Genomic DNA, 23,613 nt, shown 5'->3' with positions numbered 1-23,613 from the left:
GTGCCCCTACACACACCTTGTATAGTACAGCCTTCATCCTGTAGCCTCCTCCTTTGCCTAAGGACACTTCTCCCCTATCCCCAAGCAAGACCTTGCCCTGCAGCTGTTGAAAAGCCACCCACGTATGGCTAAAGTGGTAGGTAGAGTCCTGCCGTGAGCCCCCTAAAAGTAATGTGGTGCTGTCTGTGAAGCCTGGTGTTGGTGCCTGCGAGTGCTGACCAAAGCAAGGTAGGCAAACAAACGTTAAAGCCCTGAGTGAAGTGCAGCTCGCCAAGTGCACATCGCTTATGTGCTATTGTGAATCACGTCGGCAGGAAAACGTGGACGGATGATCCAGTGGGGCTGGGGAATGGAGTCCAATAGGCAGGCCTAATAATGATATGCTGATGCATTACAACGAAGTTTCCAACGTCCAATGGTGGCGAACACGGCCTGCCATCAGCGGGCTGAGTGGATGATCGTGAACTGATTTCACGCCCTTGTGAAACCAACCATGCCATATTGTCCGTTCACGCCACCGAACATGCCTGACGCCGGCAGGCAGGGAAAATCCTGGCCTAAGTCCTAAAACTGAAACAATATAAAAGGTTATAGTTACTAAGCACTAGAATTTATAACTAGACAAATCAAATTAATTAAATGTTAATGTAAATTAAAGTAAATGTGTACCTGCTGTTTAAGAATGGTTATGCAATTGTGTTCATTTGAATCTGTTGAATGTGCATGATGTACCTCTCAACCTCAGCATATACTAGACTCTAGAGTGGTCAGTGACACAATGAAGCTGAAAAGGTACAGTAATTAGCTATAGTCCATGAATGACCATAGGCATCCCCTCCATTAAAGAGAGACAATTGGTTATATAGCTTGAGGAGTACCACTCCACATTAAGCATGGGACATTGCAAGGAGACAGGCCAGCATGGGGGTTGAACCCATTCTGGCAGTGCTATTCTGCCTCATACTCTAGCCATCTAGCCAACTGTGCCAAACAACCCCCTGATGCTGAAACCATCTGCCTTAGTAATTTAAGATTAGATTTTGAGACAGAAGATAAATATGAAAAATTCTATGTGATCTTCTTGATATGTAAAAATATGACTGGTATAATTTAATTGAATAAATTAAATAAAGTTTATAACATCCTGCTGATATTTCTATTAATGTCACTAACTTATTCTGGTCACTGTTGGAATTGTTTATAGTACTATCTGTTAGATCATGCACCTAGTACTGGTGGCCAGCAAGGAAATTGCCAAACAAAATTATTTACTTAATCCATTAACTTCATAGCATGAGGATAGTGATATGACCTAGGGATTTACAATTTTTCAACATAAAAAATCAGTATTGATTATTTGAAACTACAGATGCTGCATAGTCAAAAGCTGTAATCTAATCCTGATGTGCAGCTGCTTATAACAAACTCCTGCGACATACGAAGTCATCAGACCCCATATGGGTTATAATCTTATAATTCCTTTAAAAATATGTGCCTGATCCTGTATTTTATTTTATGCAAAATTGAAGGAATCCATGGTTTTAAGAAAATGACCAATTTTTTTTGCATGAAATAGTAATCAATTTGTGGGGGAGGATAGCTAACTTAAGTAGTTAAGTCAGTAACCCAATTAATGTGATCATACGGTCCTCTTATCAATACCTCAAACTATCTGATCCAATTAGTTTCAGCTCACTGTTCCATCATCCCAAAGTGAAGGAATCCATCGTATTAAGAAAATGACCGATATTTTATTTGCATTAAATGGTAATTTAAGTATGGATTGTCTGATTCAAAACTATAGGAATACAGTGTGCATGTGAAATTTATCCAGCATGGGCAAAATGTAACTTTCCTCTTCCTCTAAGATTTATTTTGTTTTTAATTTGATATTAAAGAATTGATGCTCAACTGAGTTGTCTCTGCCAGTCTGGAGTAGATTGCTCATGAAAAATGTGTAACTGTGAAAAAGACACAGTGGTAATTTCTTATGGAAGAAACAAAATGATAATGAATGGTGTAAGTAGCAGACATTTATTTGATTTTTTTACATATAAGAGAAAACAAGAAAGATCTAAGATATCACTTAATCTGTAACATACATACATTACTCCAGTTTTACAAACATGAGAGTTCATATCTTCTTACAACACAGTAACAAAGGTTATTGAAATCCAATAAAGTTAATTGTAAATTGAGTAACTTTTGAGCTTAAATTTGTGACTAATGCACGGCTGTGAGGGACGAAAAATAATTGTGTGCACAAAAACAGGCCATGAAAACAGTGACTCAAACCATTTGAGATTATAGCCTGTGGTTATGTAAAACCACTTACTGCATATTGTAGTAAATCCTGTGTTATTAAGCCAAAAGGTAGCTTTGTCTACATGCCATGCATACTTTCTTAGTTTAAGCACTTACCAGAAGGGCACATTTATCAAAGGAACCTATTGCTACAATTACTTATAATAAGTACTTATATTTATATGGTGCCTTCAATGAAATAAAATGTCCCAAAGTGCTTTATAGCATTACATAACAAAATAAAACACTAAGTCCTATAAGGAGATATTAGCTCAGATGATCAAAGGCTCGGTCAAAGGTTTTAAGGAATGCCTTGAAGCAGGAAAGTGAGGTAGAGGGTGATGAGATTTGGGAGGGAATTCCAGAGCTTAGGGTCAAGGCTACTAAAGGCAAGGCCCCAGTGATGGGGTGGTTAAAATCGGGGCTGCTCAGGAGGCCAGAATGAGAAGAGAGTAGGTACCCTGAAGGGTTTTGGAGCTAGAGGAAATTACAAAGATAGGGAGGGGTGAGGCCATGAAGGGATTTGAAAGAAGGATAAGAATTTAAAATCAAGACGGTGCTTGACCCGGTGCCAATATAGGAGTGATAGGGAAAGAGGACCAGGTGCGAGTTAAGACATGGCAGCAAAATGTTAGTTGACCTCAAGTTAATGGAAATTGAAAATGACCGACCAGCTAGGAGAGCATTGGAATACTTGAGTCTAGAGGTAACAAAGGCATGAATGAGGGTTTCAGCAGCAGTTGAGCTGAGACAGAGGTGAAGTCTGCAATGTTATACAGAGGTGGAAAGGGCCTTACTGATGGCGCAAATGTGTGCTTGGAAGCTCACCTTGGGTTTAAGTGTGACATTAAAGTTGCAAACAGACTGGTTTAATCTTGGAGAGCTGCCAGGGAGAGGGCTTGAGTCCATGGCCAGGGAACAGATTTTTGAGCGGGATTCAAAAACAATGAGCATCAGCCTTCTTAGTATTTAATCGGAGGTTCCTTTTCTTAGAGTAAATTTTTATGATCCTATAAGGTAAAATTTCTACAGTGATCTATCACTATAGCTTCAGTGGAATCCCTGGAGAAACAGCATAAATGTCCATTTTTAGTTATTTATATGGTTGATGTACAAAAGGACCTGGGGTGTCCTTGTACACCAATCACTGAAAGCAAGCATGCAGGTGCAGCAAGCAGTTAAGAAGGCAAACAGTGTGTTGGCCTTCATTGTGAGAGGACACGAGTAAAGGAGCAAGGATGTCTTACTGCAGCTATACAGGGTCTGGATGAGGCCACACCTAGAGTATTGTGTGCAGTTTTAGTCTCATTACCTATGAAAGGATATACTTGCCATAGATGGAGTGCAGCGAAGATTCACCAGACTGATTCCTGGGATGGCAGGATTGTGGTATGAGGAGAGACTGGTTCAACTAGGCATATATTCACTGGAGTTTAGAAGAATAAGAGGGGATCTCATTGAAACATATAACATTCTGACAGGGCTAGACAGACTGGATGCAGGGATGATGTTTCCTTTGGCTGGGGGATCTAAAACATGGGGTCAGTCTCAGGATATGGGGTAGGCCGTATAGGACTGAGATGAAGAAAAACTTCTTCACTCAGAGGGTGGTGAGCCTGTGGAATTCCCTTTCACAGAAGGCTGTGGTGGCTAGGTCACTGAATATATTTAAGAAGGAAGCATAGATTTCTAGATTCTAAAGGCGTCAAGGGGTATGGGGAGAGAGCAGGAGTATGGTGCCGAGATAGAGGATTAGCCATGATCATACTGAATGGCGGAGTAGGCTCAAAGGGCCGAATAACATAATCCTGCTCCTGATGGTTTCCGTCAAAGTTACAATAGCAGGTATATCAAGCCCTTAGAAAATGGAACTAATGGTGAGGTTTTCAACTGTACATTGCAGGCTTATCTTGTGCCCTAATTTGTACATGTTTTGCAAGGCTTCACATGGGCCAGTAGTCAATGTGCATCAGGTAGCATCCATTAGCGACATTCAGTTGTGGGCCATCCATTTAGTGCATGTGATACTGTTGGATATTCTTACCTTGCCAGGTTGCTTAAAGCATGTTGCCGTCTCCTGCATGTGTTCCTGAGTCCTGCAGGTATTGCACACAGCATTGAGCCTGTCTGCCACCTTCTGTCAGGATGTTGTGCTGACCGATCGTGTCAGCCTGTTCCTGCCCCACGGAACTCATTTCTCGTTATCTTGACTCCCTTCTCTCTCCCCTTGTCCAGTCCCTTCCCACCTACATCCGTGATTCCGCTGACACTTTACATCATATCAATAATTTCCAGTTCCCTGGCCCCAACTGTCTCCTCTTCATCATGGATGTCCAATCCCTCTACACCCCCACCCCCCACCAGGATGGTCTGAGGGCCCTTAGCTTCTTCCTCGAACAGAGGCCCGAACAATCCCCATCCACCACTACTCTCCATCTGGCTGAACTTGTTCTCACACTGAACAATTTCTCCTTTAACTCCTCTCAGTTCCTTCAAATAAAAGGTGTGGCTATGGGTACCTGCATGGGCCCCAGCTATGCCTGTCTCTTTATGGGGTATTTGGAACATTCCTTGTTCCAGTCCTACTCCGGCCCCCTTCCACAACTCTTTCTCCGGTCCATCAATGATTACTTCGGTGCTGCTTCATGCTCTTGTCGGGACCTGGAATAATTTATTAATTTTGCTTCCGATCTCCACTCCTCCACCATTTTCACATGGTCCATCTCTAACACTTCCCTTCCCTTCCTTGACCTCTCTGTCTCAATTTCTAGTGATAGACTGTCCACCAATATCCATTACAAGCCTACCGACTCCCAAAGCTACCTTGACTACAGCTCCTCACACCCTGCTTCCTGTAAGGACTCCATCCCATTCTCTCAGTTCCTTTGCCTCTGTTGCATCTGTTCTGATGATGCTACCTTCAAAAACAGTTCCTCTGACATGTCCTCCTTCTTCCTTATCTGAGGTTTTCCATCCATGGTTGTTGACAGGGCCCTCAACCGTGTCCGGCCCATCTCCCGCGCAGCTGCCCTGACGCCTTCTCCTCCCTCCCAGAAACATGATAGGGTCCCCCTTGTCCTCACTTATCACCCCACCAGCCTCCGCATTCAAAGGATCATCCTCCGCCATTTCCGCCAACTCCAGCATGATGCCACCACCAAACACATCTTCCCTTCACCCCCCCTGGCAGCATTCTGTAGGGATTGTTCCCTCTGGAACACCCTGGTCCACTCCACCATCATCCCCTATTCCTCAACCCCCACCTATGGCACCTCCCCATGCAAACGCAAAAGATGCAACACCTGCCCCTTCACTTCCTCTCTCGTCACCGTCCAAGGGCCCAAACACTCCTTTCAAGTGAAGCAGCATTTCACTTGCATTTTCCCCAACTTAGTCTACTGCATTCGTTGCTCCCAATGTGGTCTCCTCTACATTGGAGAGACCAAACGCAAACTGGGCGACCGCTTTGCAGAACACCTGCGGTCTGTCCGCAAGAATGAGCCAAACCTCCCTGTTGCTTGCCATTTTAACACTCCACCCTGCACTCTTGCCCACATGTCTGTCCTTGGCTTGTTGCATTGTTCCAGTGAAGCTCAATGCAAACTGGAGGAACAGCACCTCACCTTCCGACTAGGCACTTTACAGCCTTCCGGACTGAATATTGAATTCAACAACTTTAGATCTTGAACTCCCTCTTCCATCCCCACCCCCTTTCCATTTCTTCCCCCTCCCTTTTGTTTTTTCCAATAATTTATATAGATATTTCTTTTCCCACCTATTTCCATTATTTTAAAATCTATACCTTTTATGCCCTGTTAGCCTTATTCCATCCCACCCCTACTAGAGCTGTACCTTGTGTGTCCTGCCATCCATTCTTAATTAGCACATTCTTTTAGATAATATCACCACCTTCAACACCTCTTTGTTCTTTTGTCTGTGACATCTTTTGATTATCTGCTCCTATCACTGCTTGCTTGTCCCTACAACCACCCCCCCTTCTCTCCCCCCACACCCCCCCCCCACCTTAAACCAGCTTATATTTCACCCCTCTCCTAATTTTACTCAATTCTGTTGAAGGATCATGAGGACTCGAAACGTCAACTTTGTTCTTCTCCGCCGATGCTGCAGACCTGCTGAGTTTTTCCAGGTAATTCTGTTTTTGTTTTGGATTTCCAGCATCCGCAGTTTTTTGTTTTTATTTTTTGTTTTTATGTTGCTCTGTTGTCTGGCAGGGACAATGTCCTAAATGCCAATGAGGACAGCTAAAAAAAATATTTTCAGCCTTTCTAAAAGCTGGAAGACATCTTGCCCTTTTACACTTACATTAAAGTGGCTGTATCCTTTTAAATTGTTCCCACAATTTTTAAGAGGGTACAGGGAAAATGTTATAATCACTTAATATCATTACCTCATGGTCTGAAGCGAAGTCAAGTCTTTCCACTACTGGCTTGCTGTGCCCGCCACTATGCTAGGACTACATAATTAACCCCCAGTCTATTTCTGCTTGTGAACTTTGCCTTAATTAATCAGTCTAACACTTTAACAAGCTTATTGATTTTTATGCGTAGTGGTTTCATGTTCCTGTTCTGCAGTCATGTGTTTTATTAGGATTTCTTCACTTTCTGTTGAAGAATAAATAAAGCTTTAAAACAAAAGAAAAATATTATTCAAAGTTTTTTCATAGCTGTGCTTCCCTTACAATGTTATTGTCATCTTGATAATAAAGGAAGTTATAACTATAAAATTCTTTCAGAAATATTTAGTTTTAAACACAAATCCCAAAATTCAAGATTTCTTAAGAATAGAAAAACTCAACAAAAATTCATCTCTTTACCAGCGATTAACTCCAAATACTTACCTTTTACCACACCCACAGTCCCTCTTTCCAAAACAGCGCCCACTTGCCTTTTGCATCCATTTTTTATTATCTGCTTTATAAATTATTCCATCGCTCAATTATCCATTGGGCAGGATTTTAAGCTCCCCGCCGGTGTATTTGAAGGTCAGGGGGGACTTGTAAAATGCAGCCCCCTTGGTATGCCCTCCTCCTACCTGCCCATCCAATACCTGTCTCCATTTTTCTGGGGAGGCGGTGGAGGTGTCAGGTGCCAATTAAAGGCCACTTAAGCGCCTCATTCTGCTCCATTGTTATTTTGCCTGTGACAGGGGAGGCCCAGACTAAGCAGGTGGCCCAGCAGTTTTTACTATGCAGGTGGTTTCAAGTAGGGAGGGGAAGCTCCTTTTGGGTGAGCACTGTGCCCCGTTGGAGGCACCTCCCCTAGGCTCATGCCCCTCTTTAACCCTCCCCTCCTGGAATTTCAAACACAGCCCCCCCTCTAACACCCATCACCCCCCTCACTGAAGCCTGCTAGCCTGGCCCTGCTGTTTTCCCAGGCTTACCTGATGTCCGGCCTCCATTGGCTCGACAGTTTTTGACTCGGCAGGCAGCCTGCAGTCCCAGCAGTGGGCACTGCTTGAACCTGGCGCTGTCGAGACTACAAAGCTGCCAGCCAATCGGATTAGCTCTCAATAAGGCGGAGGTTCTCCCAGATGGGAGCCAAACTCTCACCCTGAGCCAGTTAACGGCCTGCCGAGCATAAAATGGCTGTGGGTCAGACGGCTTTCTTGTGGGGAGCTCCAGGCTATGTTTTCAGCTAGTGTGGGGAAGGGAAGCATGGTGCCCAGTAAATTCCAGCTCACTGGGTGAAAACATTTTGACTGACTTTCCCTTGTCCTTGATATTTGGATTCTTTGCAATTTTAAACAATTTGCTTGTCTATAGTTTGTCCTGGTATCGAAATCTTCCATTAGATCACCTCAAAATCTCTTTTTCAAAGAAAACAATGTTGATTAAGTTTTCCCCATCAGCCTGGTATCTGAAATCATTTTTATTGTTTCTCTGTCTACCCTTTCAAGTGCAATAATAAACTTCCTATGATTAGATAACCAAAACTGCATACCATTTCAACTGGACTCTAACCAATGCCTTAAACAGCAACAATTTGTAATCCCTTAATGCAACCTAATACCTTCTGTGGCTTTTATCTTTAGGGCTGGAGTAATGGTTTTGTAGAATTATCCAATTAACCAATGTAGCTTCTAATTTATTTTGTCGTGTGGCCAATTTGTTGAAGTGTGCTGCCCCTTTAAATTTTTTTGCGTGGCCACATTCACAGTAATTTAAAGAGGCTGACTTGTGCATAGCCTTTGTAGAAGCTTTTGGGCTGCTGCATGGTCCCATAGCCACGCAGCTTAGAGGGAACACTGACTATAGCCCTTTAATCTCTTTTCCAAGCAGTGCTGCTATTGTACGAATTATTTTACACTTAATCACTTTAAAAAGTGCATGTTATCTTTTGGCCTATTTACATAAAAGATATAAATCCTTACAAAAATGGTTGTTTTCCAGCGTTTGCCATGCATTCAATTTTGATATCATCTGCAAACTTGAAGATTTTATTTAGAATCTGAGAATGCTAACAGGAATGAAAGAGCCATTTTGTCCATGAATAGAAAATGGTTTCAGACATTTGTTAGCCTCTTGTCTGCTACTGTCAATAGGAAAGCCATTTGACAGGACATTAGTTGTGTGTGAACTGATAAAAAAACTAATGCCTGAATTAACACCAGTCTTATTTTGTTCATGGCTCAGTAGCAATTGAGCAATTAAAACTTAAGCCAAAATAAGAATGTTTAATGACATTAACAACTGCTAACATACTGAAGTGTCTAGCACTAAACATGTACAGCTGGAATTTGCATTGTAGCTTTTGAGTGTTGCTGGCAAAGTTCTTAATTTTTTAATGTCTTTTGGATACCATACAGATATGCCTGCACCTTGGTATACTTGTATTAAAATGATATTTAAAGTACTTACGTGTGCTTTTCAACACTTTGTCCTTTCCATTCTTAACATTGCAGGCTCTAGTTGCAGCATGGTCCATTGGCACTTTCCAAAATGATCATTCTGCACATGTGAATTTAGATAATCAGTATATGGAGGGGTATTCAATTATGGAGTGCACCACAACCAAGTCAGATCCTGTTCTCGTCTAACATTCACAAACATGCATTATCAAGCAGAGTTCTCTAGTTAGGAATCAGGAGCATGAATTTCGGCAAATTTATTTCCGTCCCTCTAACCCTTAAGCAACGAAGCCGGTTGTGCTACCTGATTTTCTGCTCCAGCTAACTCAACCTGTAACAGGAAGCAAATCTGATATCTGGTCTTTATGGCTTAGCATTACACCAGTTTTAACTTATTCATTCATGGGAGTGTTGCTGCTTGGCTAGGTCAACATTTTTTTCCATCCCTAATTGCCCTTGAGAAGGTGGTGGTGAGCCATCTCTTTGAAACACTGCAGTCCATCTAGTGTAGGTCCACCTATTAGGAATTAAGTTCCAGGATTTTGACACAGCAAAATTGAAGTAACGGCAATATAGCTCTAAACCAGGATGGTGCGTGACTTAGAGGGGAACTTGCAGGTGGTGGCATTACCTTCCATCTGCGGCCCTTGTCTTTTTAAATGGTACAGGTTGTGGGTTTGGAAGGTGCTGTTGAAAAGTTGCTGCAGTGCACCTTGTAGATGGTATACATTTGTGTGACCTTGCACTGGTGATGGAACAAGTGAATGTTGAAGGTGGTGGATGGGGTGCCAGTCAAGTGGGCTGCCTTTCCCTGGATGGTGTTGAGCTCCTTGAGTGTTATTTGAGCTGCACTCATCCAGGCAAGTGGAGAGTATTCCATCACAATCCTGATATGGGCCTTGTAGATAAAAGCTTTGGGGAGTCAGGAGATGTAGTGCTCATCACAGGCTGGGGCATGGTAGTGTAGTGGTAATGTTGCTAGATTAGTAATCCTGATGCCTGGACTAATGCTCTGGAAACACAAATTCAAATCCCACTAATTTTCATTTGGAATTATGCAACAAAATATGATTAATAATAGTTAAGACAAATGTATCACATTTTCTCTAAACATCTGGATTGTCAGAAATAATGGACACCTAACATGACATTTTGGTTTATTTGTATTGCATTTTCTTAGACTATATCAGTAAAGTGTTTCACTAAAAGTTAAAATAAAGCTGCTGGGTATTTTAAATATGAGATTATTTGTCATTGCAAAATCAAAAATAATTTGAAGTAGTTTAAAACATAGATATTTTCCTAATGATTTGTAATGATTTCTTGGCATAAAGAAATCCAATTATGCATGAAAGATATTGCCAAAAACCATTAGTAAATAATGCCTGGCTGTATTATATTGACTTTTCAGGTCCATAGTTAAGAGTTTGAGGAGCTATTTTCTGGTAGCAATGCACATGCACTTCACATCTTCGGAATGGGCTGGAAACATCTCGAGATTTTCTGAGGATCTGTGTTATTGGTCTTTTTCTGTTGACTGGGTTGAGTGTTGGTAACGTCGAGGCTTGGGCAGTGGGAAACCTGGGCCAGGCGATTAAAATTGCTACTGGTGCACAACATAGCTGCAGCTGCACTTCCTTTGTGGGAGAATTACCATTTTTCTAAGGCATTTTGAATGATGACGTAAGACACTGCAAAATTGCAGGGAGGAGGCAGAAGTGCTCCCTTTCAAGGCAGCTTCCAACTCAAGGTGAAGCAGGAAATGCAAAGGAGGCTTGTCATTCAGGGACCTGAGGAGCAACCCTCTTGAAATGAAACTATCTGTGCTGCATTTAAAGAGATAACATAGCCTCTGCTATCAGGAGATCTTCGAACTAGATGTAGAAAAGCGATTAATGTTGAAAGAAGCTTGCCAAGGGGCTCAGGCATCAGTTAGCAGCAACAACTTCTTTCACCTCAACCAGCGGCATACACATCCAGGATGTTGTCTCATTTTTACAGACTTCTTTGGTTGTTCTATCATTAGTCACAAATATGGATTGCCTTGTGCTAATAAACATTTCATATTTCATGATTTTCAGTAGGGTTTAAAAATTCTCACCTACAACCACCTGCTTGCTGCATGTTCTTGCACTCTTGTTTTGGGAGCCAAGTGATCAATTGGCATAAAAAAAGCAAGACTCTGATTCAGTCAGGACTTCATCACATTCTTCAGGAAAGATATGTACACTGCAGAGAAGAAAGACAGTAAATTGGAGGAGGTACACTAAACATTAACCCTTTAATCAGCCAGAAAAAAAACTAATTCTCTAATCTATGGCCCTGTACCGGGTTTAGATTGGGGCCCGCACGTGGTCAAACTGCACCTGAAGGCTATTATCCAACCTTAAAGCTTTTTCATTCATCACTGAATTTGCCAGGTCTTCCGTTGCTAGGAGACTTCCCAGGCACTATAACATTATAGCATGGGACATGCTGGTTACTGAAATGTGTTACAAGGAGTGCACTGCAGATTATAACATATGCTTCTTCCCATTGCAATTCCATAGGTCAACTGACGATCTTCAGACCCTTAGAATCCAGGGATATCTGCCTAACAAGACAATCACCGACTTCAACTGTGGCAAGCACCAGCCAGGAATGTCAACTCTGAGGAAAAGCAAGGTGCATCAGATCAAACACACTGGGCCAAATCTTCCGTGGAATGGCAGTCACTGTCAGATTTGCCACTCTGCTCCTATTTTCTTACCTTAGACTGGAGCTGCACATTTCTCGCCCAGACTTCCAACCCAGGCCTGCAGAGAAATGTGTAGCACAACTGTTTCTGGAGTCCTTCACTGTAGAGTAGGAGCATTGGTGGAACTAAAGCCATGCCCCCTTTTTACAGCACCAGTTGCCTTACACCAATAACCTTAAATGTCCCAGCCACTTTGACAAGCTACAACAGCAAGGTAAGTGTTTAAGGTAAGTAGGTGAGGGGTTAGGATGGGTCAGGGTGGGGTTTGGCTGATTGGTTGTGGGGGGGGGGGGGGGGGGGGGGGGGGGGGGGGCGGGGGGGGGTGGGGGTTGCGGTGTTGGGGTGGTTGGAGGGGTGGGGTGTAGGCCAGGATCAGGGGTTGGTGCTGATAGTTGGGTAGTCAGGGTGGTGTCAGGGGGGTAGTCGGGGATGGGGAGGTAGTCATGTAGTCGGTGGGGTAGGGGCTAGTCAGGGAGTAGTGGGTAGTTGGGGGTTTCGGAAGGTGGTTGAAGGGTTGTGAGGGTAGTCGGGGGGTCAGGAGGGTGGTTGGGGGTGTAGTTGGGAGTTCAGGGAGGTAGTTGAGGGGTAGGAGTGTGGGGAGTAATCAGGAGGGGGGTCAGGGAATGTAGCCAGGGGATCAAGTGTGGGTTTGTGAGGGTCAGTAGTATAATTACCCAGAAGTTAGAACTGGTTTTAATCCTGAATTTTCTTGGGTGACAATTCTGCTAAGAGAGTCAGAACCTTCCAAAGTCTCCGACTTTAAATTGGAGTTTCAGAAAGTTTCAGACTCAAGGTAATTGCCCAGCAGAAGTTGAAACTTCCCGGGCAATTCCCGTACAGTCCTTGGGACTTCCAAGGGGTCCCCTGGCTCATCTTCCCGGGGTACCTCCAGGGAACGGAAGATCTGGGCCATTCTGTGTAACAAGGAGCAAGTTTAAGAAGGAAACGAGGACCAGGAAAACGTTGGCTGAAGAGCCAACTCCAGGTCACCTTGAATCACAAGATTAAACTAAGATGTAAATAAATACAATGCATCTAAATTGTTGCAATAATGGTAATTTGAAATGTTCCGCATGATTGCCAAACATAATGGAACATACAACTTTAAGAATGTCGGCCAGTCCCTCCTCCTGGCCATGTAGTTGTCACACGGTGCTCAAAGTCTATTTACACAGGCACAGAGCAATAACATTGTGCAATTGACACTCTGCAATGGGACCTGGAAACCTCACTCTCAAAGCAGTGTCTGACTAGAAAATGCTAAGTAATGCACTACTACAGCAATTTGATTTTTTCTCCTCACATCTCCTTTTGCCCCATGCACATTTGCATCAAAAGCACACGAGAACTGAAAATCTCCACTTCATCTTCTTATAACTCCCATAGATTTGCTCATGTTAAGATAGGGCATGTGGACTGTTATGGTGAAATGGAAGTACATAATGTATTGGACGAGTTATTATTTTTCTGTCAGGATGCATCTATGCACCCTGCTGTGCCCTGTTATGGTCCCAAGATCCAATTGATGTGCTTTCCTTAGGCCAATTAAAGATAGGAGGAAAGATGAGTTAAATCTGTAGCATTCCCATCATTAACATGATATCCACAAACTCGATTTAAAGAGTTCTGTTAACAAGTATGATGATTGGTTGTGTAGTGGTTATGTTAGGGAACTTGTAATCCAGAGACCTGGGCCTGAATTTTCAGGATGGTGGCGGCTTGGCGCACTGATTGGCATAAGGCAGGACTTCTGCCCGTCACTGAGGGAATTCCTGCCTTGGAGAGCTGCCAGCCAATCTGATTGGCCGGCAGCTCCCCCGTCTCTCCAGGAATAGTGCTGCAGTGGCCAGAAGGGGCATTGCAGGAAGCTGACTGGAACAAAGTGCTGGGAATCGGAGGAGTAGAAAGTGGCAGGGCCCCAGGGTGGGGAGGGTAGGGAGGCCCTCTTGGGTCACAAGGTGGGGGAGTGGGGGGGGGGGGTTGCAATCGGGGTCTCAGGGGATAGGGAGGTCCAGAAATTACCAGGCCTTAAGGGGAGGGATGCTCCCAGTCAGAAGGGGGCTTCTGATGGAAGCGCCACCCGCTGGGGTGGTGGGTGGAGGGGGGTGGGTGCGATCAGTGTAAAATTCTGGCTCTGGACTAATAGAAGCAAGAGCTCAAATTCTACAGATGTAACTACGGATTCATGAAAATTTGGTATAAAAAGCTGGTATCAGTATTGGTTACCATGAAACCAATGAACTGTTGTTTTTTTTTTCCTGAAAAAAAATGCCCATCTGTTTCTCTCATGTCTTTTTGTGGAATCTGCTGTCCTTACCTGGTCTGGCCTATATATGACTCCAGACCCAGAACAACGTGTTTGACTCTGAATTACCCTCTCAAATGGCCAAGCAAGCCTCTCATTAAGGGAAATTAGGGGTGGGCAATAAAGCCTGGCCTTGCCAGTAATACCCTAATCCTGTGAATAAATAAATTAAAAAACACAATTTTTAATTATCCATCTTTGAATTATATGTGATCCAATATTCATTGTATGTGCAGTTAATGCCTACTACAAAAGAAAAAAATATGCCTTTTTCATTACTAATTCTGTAGTTAGATTTATGCAACTTGTATAAGTTTATGAATCTGAATTTTACAAGATTGGAGGGGGAGGGCAATCCCCTCCTCTACTGTTTATTCCTGTCTTGGAAGAAATGTTGGTCCTGAGCTAACCAACGTTAAACAAAGTCACCCTGCAGCCAAAATACACCCCAGGTGGCCTTAAGGAGGTGAGGGTCAGACTTCTGCCCCTCAGTGGGAGGAAGTCCTCCCTTGAGAGCAATCAGATTGGTCAACAGCTCTTGCAGTCCCTGCAACACCCAGGGCTGAATTTTCCCCCTGTCAGGAGGGAAGTTGAAGTGCTGGTGCATACGGGCGTGCTTCCGATCGGCGACCCGATCGGAGGCGTGGCGCTATTTTATGTGGGTAGGCCAATTAAGGCCTGCCCAGCATGACATCCGCAGGGAAGCACTATGCGTTCCCTGTGCAGGCGGAGGGTGGGGGAATCCTAAAATCGAGAGTGCGCTCTCCCTGAGGCTAAGTGCAGCCTCAGGGAGATTGGATCTAAATGTAAAAAAGCTCAAAATAGAAAAATAAAATTTCTCTAACATGTCCCCTCATGTGGCAATGTCACATGAGATGGGACATGTTCATAATTTCCCAAAAAAGCTTTATTAAAATTCTTAAAACCCTATATGAAACCTCATCCCGCCTGTGGATGAGGTTTCATGCTTTTTCTAGTTCGCACTGGGGCTCCTGGCCTGCCCGCCAACCTTAAGGTTGGATGGGCAGGTCCACTAATTACTTTAATTGATCTGCCAATGGCCTCAATCGCACAAGTTGGCAAGTGGGCTCCAGCCCCAGAGTCAGTAGTAGGTGCTGCTGGAACTGCAAGCAGGCCCCAGGATGAAGACAACATGGACCCCAGAGAGTCTATAATCTAAAAGCGTTGAACTCAACGTTGAGTCGAGAAGGCTCAGGTGCTGTTCCTTGAGCTTGCATTGAACTTCATACAACACTGTAGCAGGCAAAAGACAGAAAGGCCAGAGTGGGACAAAGGTAGAGAATTAAAATGATAAGCGACAAGAAGCTTGGAGTCATTCTTGTGGACTGAATGAAGAATTCTGCAAATCAGCCCCCCCCAATTCTGCATTTGGTCTCCCCATTGTAAAGGACACCACATCGTGAGCAATGAATACTGTGTACTAAATTGAAAGAAATGCAAGAAAATCATTGCTTCACTTAGAAGGAATGTTTGGGGTTTTGTGTGGGGAGGATGCATGTTGAGGTGCCATAGGAAAGGGAGGGGGTCAGCACATGACCCCTGCACTGGGAGCACACTATTATCTCCATTCTTTGATGCCTGCATAGAACAACAGCCTTCCCACCTGTTACAAGATCCAAACTCATTTTAATGGCAAATGGGGGCCAGGAGCTCCAATTCCCAACAGGCCTCAGGAGAGGACCAGGAGCAGGCGGTGTTGTAACATTTTGTAGTTCTTCGGGCCTGTAGAGTAAAAAAATGATGCAGAAGCCTGGATCAAGTGACTGTGAGCAGATTGCCATAATCAGAGAAGAGCCCCAGGCAGGGGACAAAGAGACGGGACAGGAAGAGGTCCCAAAAATGAACTCTCAGACAGGGGGCAGGGAGACGGGACAGGGGTGAGGTCCCAGTTAAGGAGAAAGAGAGAAGAGCAGAGAAAGGGCTGGGGTTGGTAGACTTTAGGTAGTGGGGGCTCAGGAGAAGGTCTGGAGTTAAGAGAAGGCAACAGAAGGTTGGTGATTCTGTGCTGCAGGTTGCTGGGGTGAAGATAACCCTATGAAGCAGTAGTGTTCTGCTTGGCACAACCGAAGAAATTGTGCTTGTGAATTGATGCTAGCGTGTACACTCGGGAATCCAGGGGAACTGAGTCCGGGAGACGACCATGAAACACTGTGAAGTGGGCTGTCATTAAGGCTGTCCAAGGTTGAGTGACGTTTGGAGATAATTCCAAGATGAGATCTTTGAAGGTGAAGATTGTGAGAGAGACAGATTTCAAACGAGATTAGGTGACCTACAGTGCTTATTGGCATCTGGGCGGGTTGTTAAGAAATCTATGGAATCTGTCTTAGTTGCATCTGATATTTATTGTGCAGTATAGTGTGTTTGACCACAGTTAGTCTGATAACTCACATATACCTCATATTAACTCCGAATGTTAGATTATAAGATAGATATTGTAAGTTGTTTTATCTTTCTGGCCTTGTATAGTAAAGTTTATTTTTGTTTGTTCACAACCCTTGGAATCTTGTGACTTTATTCACTGAGCAAGTATCCTGGATCTCAAACTTTGTCTACTTTAAACAAAAAGTTATTGGTCCCTAACCGGATCTTACCAAAACCTTGGGGGTCTAGTCCAGGATCATAACACAGCACACTTGCTCCACAACACGCAGATCATTTAGACACTGCACTTGGGCTGATAGCCGCTAAATTAGCTTATAATTGCCACTGTAGCAAATAATGGTGGTTATGAGGTACATACACAACATTTTTTCTGTTTTTTGGAGATTTCCCAGTTTGGGTATTTTGTGATTCATCATATGTTTTATTGTGATGCCTATGTTTAGTCATATTTCTTGGACTTGTCCTTCTTTATGAATTTTTTTTTTATTTTTTAGTTAGAAGTTCAAGAGTAATATTTGACGCAAACTAGCCACCAAACAAGTCAATGGTACTTGTTATAGGTGCATGTTGAGTGGGGTCTGCATTATACACACATCATGGCAAAGCTAGAACCATACTTTCTTAAGCAAATGCATTAAGGATAATTACTAGAAACATTTATTGTGTGCAAATTATATTTTCAATAATTTAATTAGTAGCCCTCATTGAATGATTTTTAGGTGTTTTTTTTTAACCTCAGGCCATTTTAAACATTGGGTAACAATTCACATATGCACATGTCCTCAGGTAACCAGCAAAGCATATGAATAACATGGACCCTGTATATCCCTCTAACTGCATACATTTGGTTGAGGAATTCTTTTTAAGGATTCCATATGTGTATCAGGTGCACTATAAGATGCTGTATTTGTTCTGTAAATTTGGAGATGTCATGAAATTTCTAATCTGAATTTGGAGATGATTTTGTTTTCTGAGGTAGACGTCATCTCAAAATAACATCGTAACATTAAGGATGGTTTACTTGACAATGCTTGATAAAAGTTGCTTTGCCACACTACACAGCCACCATTACTGGAGATCAAGCGGCACATCAATCTTCAGGTTTAAGCATTGGGCTTCACTTCCCAATATCGTGATTCACTCTCACCTCAGCGCTGTGTGTAGGCTCACAGTATGTAAGGTGACCCATTGTGTCTCTGCCAGCTCTTTGAAAGAGCTATTCAATTCGTCCCATCACCCCACAATTCTTCCTCTGATAGCCCTGAAAGTTTTTCCTATATATGGTGTCAGGTTGTGTTTGATTCAGTACTGAATCCCGTAGGTGTACTGCTTAGGATGTGATACCAGGCTATCCTTGGTGGAACTTAGTGGTGTATATATTAATGTACAGTAGTGCACGCTTTGATGCATCAGAGTGATGACTATTTGCCATATAATAGAGGCAATGCTGTGTGATGAATGACCATATTCTTTCCAATGTAAATAACTTGCAAGGCAATCTGTGGCCCAGTTACAGCAGAATACAATGTTGCCACGTAGTCCTGCATTCAACAGCCAACATGTATTTTGGATCCAGGAACATAATGGAGAATTTCACTCTGGAACTGTGGAGCAAGGGTTTGACAAGAAGGTGAGAAGCAGGTATGGGAGAATGGTAGTAGTTAGGGAGTCTATAGCCAAAAATCTGAGGTGGGGGAGGGCAGTATTTTGATGAAAGGGTGAAAACAGAGGCTAAATGGTCCCTCTGCTAAAACATGCCTGTTTGAAAGTCTGGTTTTAGCAAACAATTGTACCTTAATTGCTGATAACCATAATTTGAACTTGCCTGGAGGTGCTAAAGCGGACACCTGCTGATTTAGCACTCAAATGCTATTTAGATGCAATTGCTGTGGAACAGTATATTGGGCACCACTCACACACTTCTACTGACATGTAGAGTGTGCTGGCTAACACACAGTGTGACAGGTTTCAAGATGCCTCAAGGGGTGAAGCAAAGGGTGCACAGGTCCTCAGACATTGCACTGGTGGTCGTGGTTGAGAAAGGATGCGTGTAGCTGCAGGGGTAAAGGAGTGCACCTTATTTTCTTGTCCCTCTCTCCTGGTTTAGCTCTGCCGGGCCTCATGTTCTCCTCCCATTCCTCTGCAGACCAAGAGGGACCCCTAGCAAGATGCCTATGACCAAGCAGTGCCTTTCTCCTGGTGACTCCTATAAGAGTAGCAAAGCACTTACTGTTTTTAAGTGAAGTGCTCAGAGAATTTCCAGAATAACTGTTGATAATGTGTTAGTGAAATCATGACAAACTGTTCCAGAAAGTCAGAATTACCTGGAAAAACTCAGCAGGTCTGGCAGCATCGGCGGAGAAGAAAAGAGTTGACGTTTCGAGTCCTCAAACATCAACTCTTTTCTTCTCCGCCGATGCTGCCAGACTTGCTGAGTTTTTCCAGGTAATTCTGTTTTTGTTTTGGATTTCCAGCATCCGTAGTTTTTTGTTTTGATATTCCAGAAAGTCTCCTGATGTGTTTCAAAAGTCATCTTCAAACCTTCAGCAGCAAGTGAACAGTAAGAGGTGAGTATGCCTTTAAGTAGCATTCAAAATCCTCAGCAACTACTTGTTTACTCCCAATCAATTGGCTGCTTTTAGGAGATGGCATTAAGTCAAGCATTATTCGCCAAAATGTCGTGCAGCCTCGTTAATGAGCAATAGTAGGTAATTTAAGTGGCAATCAGCTCTTAACAATCCCCCTTTACCAAAATAACATCTTGCGCTAAATCAATATTTCAGTTCAAGACCCAAACTCAGACCTTGGAGACTTTTTAGCATCAAAATGAGCTGGCAAAAATTGCCCCCATAATCTTTTTTGGAATTGTGAGTTTCTCCAGGAGCATGGAAGACCAAGCTAAGGAATGATTTTAAAGAGTTTTGATAGAGTGCAGTTATATGCAATTATTGATTTAAAATGATTACTAAGAGCGAAGAGAAACGTTTGGAGACATTTACTTACATAGGGTTGTAGAGTATGGAATGCTTTGCCACAAGGATTCGTTGAGGCAGAGACTAATTAGGATAATTGAATGTGTTTTTCAAGATATAAACCTACAAGTTGATGGGGAGAGAGCAGGGCAGGGGGAATAATTTTGAATTGCTATAGCAAAAATTGGGACATCCACATTATCCATTTCCAATTGGCAGGTGTATCACATGGGGAACGATATGTACATTTTCACAACTTTACTAATAACCAACCCTTGCCAGCATTTAGGCACTATACATTTGAATTAAATGACTTAAGCTCCTATCTCAGCATATTTCTAATTCTCCAGACTTTTAAGGTAGTTAATTAGAGGTCAAGAGCTAGCTTAATGGCATTAATTATCAATCCACAATGATTCCATGACTTTACTTTCTACCACGCTGAATTAAAACCTGGTTGGGTCGATAACAAGGCATATAGGTTGATATCTAATGCAAACCAACTGTAAGTATTTTTGTGGGGCAGTTTGAAAATTAGGCTCTTGTAGTCGAGTAATTTGTTGTATGACTTCTAACTGGCATGAAAGAGGACAGACAGTGACTGCTGGATGGTGAGATGGCTATTTATCTATAGGGTGGGGAAAATGAGTTAGTTGCTGGAATAGTGTCTGGAGGACTGTGAGCAGACTGTGCAGTGGGGTCTGAAGGACTGTGAACCAATTGTACAGTGGTGTCTGGAGCACTCTGAGCCAGATGTCTGTTGTATAGTAGTATCTGAAGAACTGTGAGATGACTGTACAGGGAGGAATGTGAGCTGGCTGTCTCCTATGGAGTGGTATCTAGAGCACTGTGATCTGATGAAAAGTGATGGCTGAAGGATTGCGAGTCTGCTGTGGAATGGTACATGTAGGGCTATGAACCGACTGCACAGTGGTGACTAGAAGACTGCGAGCAGTCTGTCCGTTGTACAATGTTGTCTGAAGGACTGTGAATGAACTGTACAGAGTTGTCTGTAAGTTGTGAGCCTGCTGTCTGCTATGGACTGGTGTCTGGAGAGCTGTGAACTGGGCTGTGAACCAGAGTGTCTGTTGTACAGTGGTGTCTGGAGGCCTGTGAACCGGGCTGTCTGTTGTACAGTGGTGTCTGCTGGAGGACTGTGAACTGAGCTGTCTGTTGTACAGTGGTATCTGGAGGACTGTGAACTGGGCTGTCTGTTGTACTCTGGTATCTGGAGGACTGTGAACTGAGCTGTCTGTTGTACGGTGGTGTCTGCTGGAGGACTGTGAACTGGGCTGTCTGTTGTACAGTGGTATCCGGAGGACTGTGAACTGGGATGTCTGTTGTACTGTGGTATCTGGAGGACTGTGAACTGGGCTGTCTGTTGTACTGTGGTATCCGGAGGACTGTGAACTGGGCTGTCTGTTGTACTGTGGTATCTGGAGGACTGTGAACTGGGATGTCTGTTGTACTGTGGTATCTGGAGGACTGTGAACTGGGCTGTCTGTTGTACTGTGGTATCTGGAGGAATTTGAACTGGGCTGTCTGTTGTACAGTGGTGTCTGCTGGAGGACTGTGAACTGGGCTGTTTGTTGTACAGTGGTATCTGCTGGAGGACTGTGAACTGGGCTGTCTATTGTATAGTGGTGTCTGCTGGAGGACTGTGAACAGGGCTGTCTGTTGTATAGTGGTGTCTGCTGGAGGACTGTGAACTGGGCTGTTTGTTGTACTGTGGTGTCTGCTGGAGGACTGTGAACTGGGCTGTCTGTTGTACTGTGGTATCCGGAGGACTGTGAACTGGGCTGTCTATTGTACAGTGGTGTCTGCTGGAGGACTGTGAACTGAGCTGTCTGTTGTACAGTGGTATCTGGAGGACTGTGAACTGGGCTGTCTGTTGTACTCTGGTATCTGGAGGACTGTGAACTGAGCTGTCTGTTGTACAGTGGTGTCTGCTGGAGGACTGTGAACTGGGCTGTCTGTTGTACAGTGGTATCCGGAGGACTGTGAACTGGGATGTCTGTTGTACTGTGGTATCTGGAGGACTGTGAACTGGGCTGTCTGTTGTACTGTGGTATCTGGAGGACTGTGAACTGGGCTGTCTGTTGTACAGTGGTATCCGGAGGACTGTGAACTGGGCTGTCTGTTGTACAGTGGTATCTGGAGGACTGTGAACTGGGCTGTCTGTTGTACTGTGGTATCTGGAGGACTGTGAACTGGGCTGTCTGTTGTACAGTGGTGTCTGCTGGAGGACTGTGAACTGGGCTGTCTGTTGTACAGTGGTATCTGGAGGACTGTGAACCGGGCTGTCTGTTGTACAGTGGTGTCAGGAGGACTGTGTTGTCTGGAGGACCGTGAATTGGGCTGTGGTGTCAGGAGGACTGTGGTGTCTGGAGGACTGTGAACCGGGCTGTCTGTTGTACTGTGGTGTCTGGAGGACTGTGAACCGGGCTGTCTGCTCCTGCACTATTAGGTGGGAGGAGGGATTATGATTTGACTGGTTGCTGCTGAGCTGCAGCTCTATTGCCTGTGGGTTTGCTGCTGAGTCTGTGAGTGGAGCTCGCTGAGCCGGCTGCTGACTGCACAGTGGCCGGATACTCGTGCTCACTGTTTCTCATTCAAGAGAGGAGGAAGAACCCTTCACGGGAAGTTTATACAGAAAAGCCGGAGAACAAAATAAAAAGAGAAAGGACGGAGAAATCAAAAGAGAAGCAGCGACTGAACTCTCCCTTTGCCCTTGTGCAGCAAGATTTGGAGCGGCGATGAATTTTAAAACCCCCGAGGTGAAGAATCTTAACCGGGAGGTGGAAATTTACTGACTGCTGAGGCATTTTTTAAACATTGGAAATGGGGTAAGTGGCAATTTTGGATGTGCCGACTTGGATTGAGTTTTGAAGTTGTTAACGGGCACCTCAGGAAAGTGCTTTGAAAGGCAAGGGGCTGGGGGGTGCGGGGGTGGGGGGCGGGTGGTTTAGGGTCGGGGGGGCTTGGGGGGTGGGGGTGGTTAGGGTCGGGGGGAGCTGTGGGGTCAGGGTCGGGGGGAGCTGTGGGGTCAGGGTCGGGGGGAGCTGTGGGGTCAGGGTCGGGGGGCTGAGTTTGGTGGGGTGGGTAGATCAGAGTCGGGCTGGTCAGAGCCGGTCTCGGTGTCTCCCGCGCCGCTTTGTGTCTCCTCCTGACAGTCCGAGTGAGTCCCAGACCTGCTCTCCCAACACAAGCCCCCCTCCTCCCACCTCTCCATTACTATATCCCGCCCCAACCATAGCGCCCAACCCTGAGGAAGCCCACAAAAAATAACACGTTTCCTCTTACCTCGGGAAACATTGTTTAAAGGGACTGAGCGACCTGCGGAGTGTCAGCACATGACCAGGTATGAGGGACAGGGATCGTGTGGGAATAATGAGGAGGGCAGAGGGTCCTTTCCCTGTCCACCCCTCTTATGATCTGTCCACTTGTTTGTCAAGGTGTTGGCCAAAAGTTGTCCTTTGGCCGCTTCAGGCAGGATTTATTTCACTTGCTAACTGCTCATGGACCCACCTGGTGTGCTGGTTTGTGGAAAGTGAGTGCCTATCTAGGATTGGATCACAAAGCTGTGATAGAAGCTTTGAAAGAAGCAGTTGAAAAGAAGTCACCATGATAAACATGAAGGTCAAAACCCAAAAGTGATTTGCAAATTGTTATAAGAATCCAGATAGATTCCCTCCACGACCTAATTTCCTTTATTAACCTTTTAAAATCCCTGATCTATTGGGAAGGTTACAGTTAAGGAAGAATGACTGTTTTAAAACATTTTCATCAGTGCATTTCTTATCATGTCAAACAGTTGCCTCTATTTTCAGTGTTCATCAAGATGTTGGTCTCTTGCCATAACCTTAATATTGTAGTTTGACGTTGAAACAGACATGTATTCTTGCTTTGTTTCTATATTTTTTCAGTTTAATTTTTAAAGTGGATTTGACTGCTATTTTAATTATCTTGGATCTTGATACGTTGCTGCAGAATAATTTTGTTTATAAGTTTAAATCTTTTAAAGA

General features: G+C 44.0%; 1 protein-coding gene across 5 annotated transcripts in view; it reads left to right on the top strand.

Annotated features, from left to right (window-relative positions):
• The first annotated feature begins 22,117 nt into the window (after nt 1-22,117).
• The window catches only part of LOC121289969 (carbohydrate sulfotransferase 15-like), a 75,700-nt gene continuing 74,204 nt past the window's right edge, over nt 22,118-23,613 (top strand). For all 5 annotated transcript variants that reach the window (XR_005945685.1, XM_041209995.1, XM_041209992.1 and 2 more), the window contains exon 1: nt 22,118-22,434. The gene's annotated coding sequence lies outside the window, so the exon portion shown is untranslated. The remainder of the gene's footprint in view (nt 22,435-23,613) is intronic.

The sequence above is a fragment of the Carcharodon carcharias genome, chromosome 17, assembly GCF_017639515.1.
Source record: "Carcharodon carcharias isolate sCarCar2 chromosome 17, sCarCar2.pri, whole genome shotgun sequence".
Classification (NCBI taxonomy): Eukaryota; Metazoa; Chordata; class Chondrichthyes; order Lamniformes; family Lamnidae; genus Carcharodon; species Carcharodon carcharias.
Note: the sequence above shows the minus strand (reverse complement) of the source record. Positions and strands in the feature narration are given on the sequence as shown.